Source organism: Tenrec ecaudatus, chromosome 15 (genome assembly GCF_050624435.1).
Source record: "Tenrec ecaudatus isolate mTenEca1 chromosome 15, mTenEca1.hap1, whole genome shotgun sequence".
NCBI classification, from domain to species: domain Eukaryota; kingdom Metazoa; phylum Chordata; class Mammalia; order Afrosoricida; family Tenrecidae; genus Tenrec; species Tenrec ecaudatus.
In genome coordinates, this window is record NC_134544.1 from 25,872,588 (window position 1) to 25,879,057 (window position 6,470).

General features: G+C 51.5%; 1 pseudogene; it reads right to left on the reverse strand.

The window, feature by feature from the left end:
• Positions 1-250: 250 nt before the first annotated feature.
• LOC142428101 (large ribosomal subunit protein eL36 pseudogene) lies at positions 251-550 on the reverse strand (annotated as a pseudogene).
• Between the last annotated feature and the right edge of the window lie 5,920 nt (positions 551-6,470).

A 6,470-nucleotide genomic window follows, 5' to 3' on the forward strand; every position in this document is an offset into this window, starting at 1 on the left:
TGGGCAGTATATAAATTGTATACTCAAAATTGGGGATAAAGGCATGAAGTGGTTGGCTTATAAACGTTCATAGGTGGGGGAACATATTCACAGGGTTATAGGATTGAGGTGTAGGTGTTACTTAATTGAAATTGTGAAGCTAAAGAATTATGTACAGGTGCCAGGTTGGCAATGGGTGGATTGAGGTAGTTTTTTTTTTTTTTTTCTGGAAAGACTTTAATTTTGGAGTGTGGAGAGCGGGGCACGGCACTCAGTCCTTCTTGGCAGCGGCCTTCCTCATGGCGGCAAGCACGTTGCTCAGCTCCTCTCTCTTCCTCTTGGCTCGGATATGTGTGCCCACCCGCTTCTTGATGAACTTCAGTGCCCGCTTGTCCTTGGAGACCTTGAGCAGCTCCATGGCCCTTCGCTCATAGGGTGCAAAGCCGCACACCTCCCTGATCATGTCTGGCACGAACTTGGTGTGCTTGGAGAGGCGCCCGTGGCGGCGGCTATGCCTGGGCTTGCTCACGTTCTTGGTCACCTTGTGGCCCTTGTCGAGGCCCACGGCCATAGGGGAGCACACAGCCACGGCTGCGACTCTTCCATGGGTGCCGCGGCGGAAGGCGAGGTAGTTCGTTTATTGTGCTAACCTTGCCAATAAACACATGTGGGGTTGATTGAAGGGTGGAGGGATAAATGGCTCGGTGAGCCCTGCCTTTCTATTTCTCAGGTCTATTGCTTCCTGGTAGTCGGAGCAGAGTGAAGCTGCCTTAGCCAGTTCCCTGCTTTAGCTGGCAAGGCTCACTTCCTGCAAGACATCCCTGAGGAGAAGCCACATGGACCTATCCCAATGCAGCCCTGGGTGCTGGAGCAGCCGTGTGGAGACCCCTGCCAGCACTGAGATGCTTACACATTCACTGTCTCAGCTTTCCTCCTGCAGTCGGCATCATTGCGTCTGTTTTGTGAGCTGGAGGAGGACTTTGTGGGTTGGTGTCAGACATATAGGTTAATGTTGGACGTGTGGGCTTGGGCAGCACTGGGTTGGGATGTTTTCTGGATGTGTACTTAACCTTTATATAAAACTCTCTCTTATACACGAGTTTCTATGGATTTGTGTCTTTAATGTACCCAGACTAACACAGTTGCCCTTTGGGCACTGGCAGCAGGAAAGGAGCTTTGTAACTCTTGACAACGCAAGAAACCAAAAGCCCCAAAGCCATTGCCGTTGAGTCGGTTTTGACTCATAGCAACCTTATAGGAGAGACTAGAACTGCCCCGCAGAGTTTCCAGAGCTGTAAATCTTTTCAGCAACAGACTGCCACATCACATCTTCCTCCTGTGGAATGGCTGTTGGGCTCAAACCACCGACCTTTTGTGGAATAGCAAAGCGATTAACCACTGTGCCACATTAAAAAAAAAGTCCCAAAGTCACTTCCGATTCACAGTGCTCCCTAGGATTTCCCAGGCTGTCAGTCACTATGGAGCAGAACGCCTCATCTTCCCCGACGGAGCAGCTGGTGCATTCCAAGTGGCAGCCTTGCGGTTAATAGCTGCGGTGGTGGTTAGATATTTTATGGCAACATGATGGTACCTGTGTGGAGGGGAGTAGACACCAACTTGCCTTCTTGGGGTGGGGTGGCCTATTCATAGGGGAGACAGTGAGCACTTCTCTCTCTCTTGTCCATCACCCTCCCTGCTTGCTGGGATTCTGTGTCTGCTGATAGGAGTGTCCCCATGTGGGCTGTTGGTGCCCTGCCCTGTTCCCACAGCCTTTGAATCCACAGGATTCTAACTCCTTCGGTCTGTGATCTCCCTGCTTCCCACTTCCGCTTCATCAGTCTGAAGGGGGCTCTGGCTAGCCTCAGGCCTGTGGACTTGAGCTGCACTGGGCTGGCACAACGTCCAGGCATAACGTTCTTTCTGATAGGTAGACAAGTGTCACTGGATTTGCTGCTCTAGACAACCGAGCCTAACACAGGAGCCCCAAACTCCACCACTTCACCACATGGCCCCTATTGTACCATAGCCAAACCCCAAACCAACCCACTGACATTCAGTCGATGCTGACTCACAGTGACCCTATAGGGCAGGGTAGAACGGCCTCTGTGGGTTTCTGAGATTGTACATGGTTACAGGAGTAGAAAGCCTCGCCTTTCTTCCAAGGATCAGCTAGTGGGATTGAACTGTTGGTCTTGTGGTTAGCAGCCCAATGTGTAACTACACCAGCAGGCCTCATTACACCTAAGAAATCCATTTCTGCTGGGAACCTTGGGTCAAGTGCAGTGGTGGGATGTGCCATGGGTCCAGGCAGAAGGTTTGTCTCAAACAAACTGCAAATAAAGCCTGTCCAAACATAACCCTTGGTCCCTCCCATACCTGTTCTCTCCCCATGCCAGCTCTCCCAAAGGGCATTTCTCATACCCTTCTGGATCACTCCCTCACCCATACCCAACTACCCCCATGGCCCAAGCATCGAACCTCCCAGATGGCATGCAGAGCTATCCATGCCTCTTGGCCGCTGCTGCCCCTGGAGTTCAGGAGGCCATCCTCTCTTATCTGCGCAGGAGACTCACTGCGTGAGCTCTTGGCCTTTCCACATTGTATCCATTCGCATTTTAAATGCAAACGTAATTCTTCCAACCCCTGCATAAAGCCTTGGGGTGGCTTCCCTTTGCTCGTAGAATACAGTCCTCTGCTGTTGCCCTGATCCTCGGGCTCTGCATGGCATGTCCCTGGACCACTGTCCAGCTTCCCTACCTGCCTCTCTCCGGTCCAGTCCTGGACAGCATCTCTCTGTTTCTGTCCTCTTCAGGGCTCATATCTGTCTGCCTCTTCTCTCTGCACCTGCTCAATCGCCTCATTCTCAGTTGAAACAGCACTTCCTGAAGATAGTCACCCTGATCCTCAAAGGCCCCATTAAGTCCCACTGCATCCCAAACCACTCACTGCCATCGGGTCGACTCACGGCCACCCTATAGGGCAGGGTAGACCTGTCCCTTTAGCCTCTGAGACTGTAACTCTTTACAGGAGGAGAAAGCCTCATTTTTTTCCCTTGCAAAGGGGCTGGCGGTTTCGAACTGCTGACCTTTCTGTTAGCAACCCAATATGTAACCCCCTATGCTACTAGGGCTCCCTTAAGCCCCCGCTTTATAGGCTTTCTAGTGCCCAAAGGGCTGCCCTCTCACAGTATGTACTTCCTGTTCATTGTTGGATCCCAGTCCCTATCCGAGAACCTTGTATACAGTAGGCGCTTATGAAATGCTTTAGTATGGATGCAGTGGAATGTGGCTTAGCCTTACAGCTACCACCTCAGTCAGCCATTGGCCTCTGAGGAGGCATGAGCTGGCAGCCTGCCTGGGAAAGAATGCAGCCCAGGTGTGCTGTTAGCTCTGGGCCCCTAATTCCAGAAAAGAGAGGGGCGATGGGAGTGGGGATGGCACATCCAGCTCCCAACAGCCCTCCTTGGAGGCAGCCCAGCACCCCTGGGAGCCCAGAAACACGTCCTGCTAGGCAGCCCTCCACTGTCGTTGGAGAAGACCATTACAACCCCACATTCGCACGCAAGGCTGCGGGGCTCAGCTCTGCTCAGCAGGAACTCCCAGGCATTCAGTAAAGTCGGGTGCTCCCTCGAGACCCGCAGGCACCCCAAATGGCCACCCGCTTGCACATAGCTGAGCAAGGTCTCGCCCCAGAATCCTCCCTGTTTCTCATTCCCTGCCTTCCTAGAGCCTCCGAGTCATGGTTAGTGCTTGCCCCTCTCTCTGTGCTCCACCTCCCTCTCCCCACCTTCCGTGTCAGTCAGTCGGGGGCCTCACTTCACCAGGCTCCCTACTGGGAGTGGGAAGGAGAGAGGTGGAAGGCCCTCATCATGATCAAAGCGCAGGAAGAGATCCAGCAAGACCTTTTGTCATCAAACCAATCTGCCTACAGCAGCCGTATGCGCGCAAGGCAAAAGCTGGCCCTGCTCAGCGGAGTCTCCACGGCAGCAACGTTTTGGAAGCAGATTGCCAGGCCTTCCTTCCAAGGTGCTCTGGGTGGGTTTGAACCACCAGCCTTTGGGTTTGTAGCATGACCCAGGGTGGCCAGGAGAAGAGAAGAAGAAAGAATCCGCGTTCTTGCTGTGTTAACTTCTTGCCGGCGTACTTCCTGAACATTCCAGAGCTAAAGCCATTGGAATGTTTGTTGTGCTCTGTACTCTGAGTCTCAGGGGGTGTCTGGCACAGAGCCCTGGTGGTGCAGTGGTTTAAACACTGGGCTATGAACTGCAGGGTCCAACGATTCAAGTTCCCTAGCCGCTCCTCAGGAGGCAGATGAGGCTGTCTATTCCTGCCGGGAGCCATGGTTGCAGAAACCCAAGGGGAGCAGTGCAAGAACAGGGCTCTATGAGTTGGCACTGGCTCGGTGCCAGTGGGTGGTGGATATGCCAGGCCAGACCCCGTTGTGGGGTAGCAAACCTAGAGTGGGCAGGCACCGGTGAGGAGAAATGGAGGCCAACCGAGGACAGGAAAGGCGGCTAAAGGCAGATTTCTTCCCAAGAGCCTGACGTCATTTTGAATTTCTTGCTTTTCTCCCAGGCTGCAGTGAGGAATGTGGCAGAAGTGTTTCCATAAGTCCATTAAAAAAAATTTTTATGGGGAGCTTGTACAGCTCTTATCACAATCCACACATCCATCCATTGTGTCGAGCACATTTGTGCATTTGCTGCCATCATCATTCTCAAGACATTTGCTTTCTACTTGAGCCCTTGGCATCTGCTCATTTCCCCCTCCCCCAACCTACCTCCCTTATAAACCCTTGATCATTTATAAATTTTTTCTATGTCTTACACTAACCACTGTCTCCCTTCACCCACTTTTCTGTTGTCTGTCCCCCAGGAAGGGGTTATATGTAGATCATTGTGATCGGTTCCCCCTCTCTCCCCCCACCTTCCCCTTTACCCTCCTGGTATTGCTACTCTCATTATTGGTCCTGAGGGGTTTATCTGGACTGGATTCTCTCTGTTTCCAGTTCCTATCTGTACCAGTGTACATTCTCTGGTCTAGCCATATTTTTAAGGTAAAATTGGGATAATGATAGTGGGGGGGGGGAGCATTAAATAACTAGAGAAAATCTGTCTGTTTCATCGGTGCTTTACTGCACCCTGACTCACTCTTCTCTTCCTTGTGACCCTTCTATAAGGGGATGCCCAATTGTCTACAGATGGACTTTGGGTTTCCACTCTGCGCTAGATCTGTGAACATATATTTATATGTTAAGTATTAAAGTAACAGATGGACATTGGGCCTCTACTCAAGTACTCCCTCAAGGCAAGAAGACTTTGTTTTAATAACCCACCATTCTGTGATGCTCACCTTCCCAAAGTGACCACTGAAGACAAAATGGGTGCATAAGCAAATGTGGTGAAGAAAGCTGATGGTGCCCAGCTATCAAAAGATATAGCATCTGTGGTCTTAAAAGCTTGAAGATAAACAAGTGGCCATCTAGCTCAGAAGCAACAAAGCCCACATGGAAGAAGCACACCAGCCTGTGTGACAATAAGGTTTCGATGGGATGAGGTATCAGGCATCAAAGACCCAGAACAAAAAAAATCATATCAACGCTTATTGCTTACAGCTGAAAATGATATGGTAGAAATGGCCCTGAGCAAACAGACTCCTCTCTCCTTCCTGCATGTTCAGCGGCATCCCTTGTAGAACAAACTTGGCTATGAAGGGCAGAAAAAACCTGGAGACCCCAAGCCCTCAGGGACAGGTACAGAGTATGTGCCCCCCAAGCCTGTTTTACCTGTGGTGGAGGAGCCCCAGGGACTCCATGGTTAAGCACTTGGCTGCTAACAGAAAAGTCAATGGATCAAACCCACCCACCACCCTACAAAAGTACATCGTGGCAGCTTCGATAGAAACGCATAGTCTTGGAAAGATGTTGTGCCTATGAGTCACTTCCACCCTGTTCTGCAGGGTCCCTGCAGGAGTTGGCATGGACTTGGAGGCGAAGAGCTTGGAGATCTGTGATTAGAATCTTATTTGGGAATGAACTGCCTTTGCTTTGGGGGTGTTGGTGGGTGCTATCGAGTCAGTTCCCACCCGTAGTGGCCCCGTGCACAACAGAAGGAAACACTGCCCGGTCCTGCACCATCCTCACCATTGTCCCCATGTGTGAACCCATTATTGCAGCGACAGTCAATCCATCTTGTTGAGGCCTTCCTGGTGTGGCAGCCTAATGGCTGCAAGTTGCCAGCTTTGCTGGGAGGAGAAAGACGAGGTGGTCTGTGTCTCGAAGGGGCAGAAACCCATGCCAGCAGCTCTACGCTGTCCCACAGGGTCACTATGAGTTGAATCAACCCAGTGCCATAGAATTTGAAAGACCTCAGGTGGGTGGCTTCAGTGGACAATTTTCTTCCGGTGTAGGTGGCTCAGCGTCTGAACCTAGGGCAGTGGCCCTAGGCAAGGGCTCCCTCAGTCTGATCCTGAAGAAGATCCCAGCTTCACCCA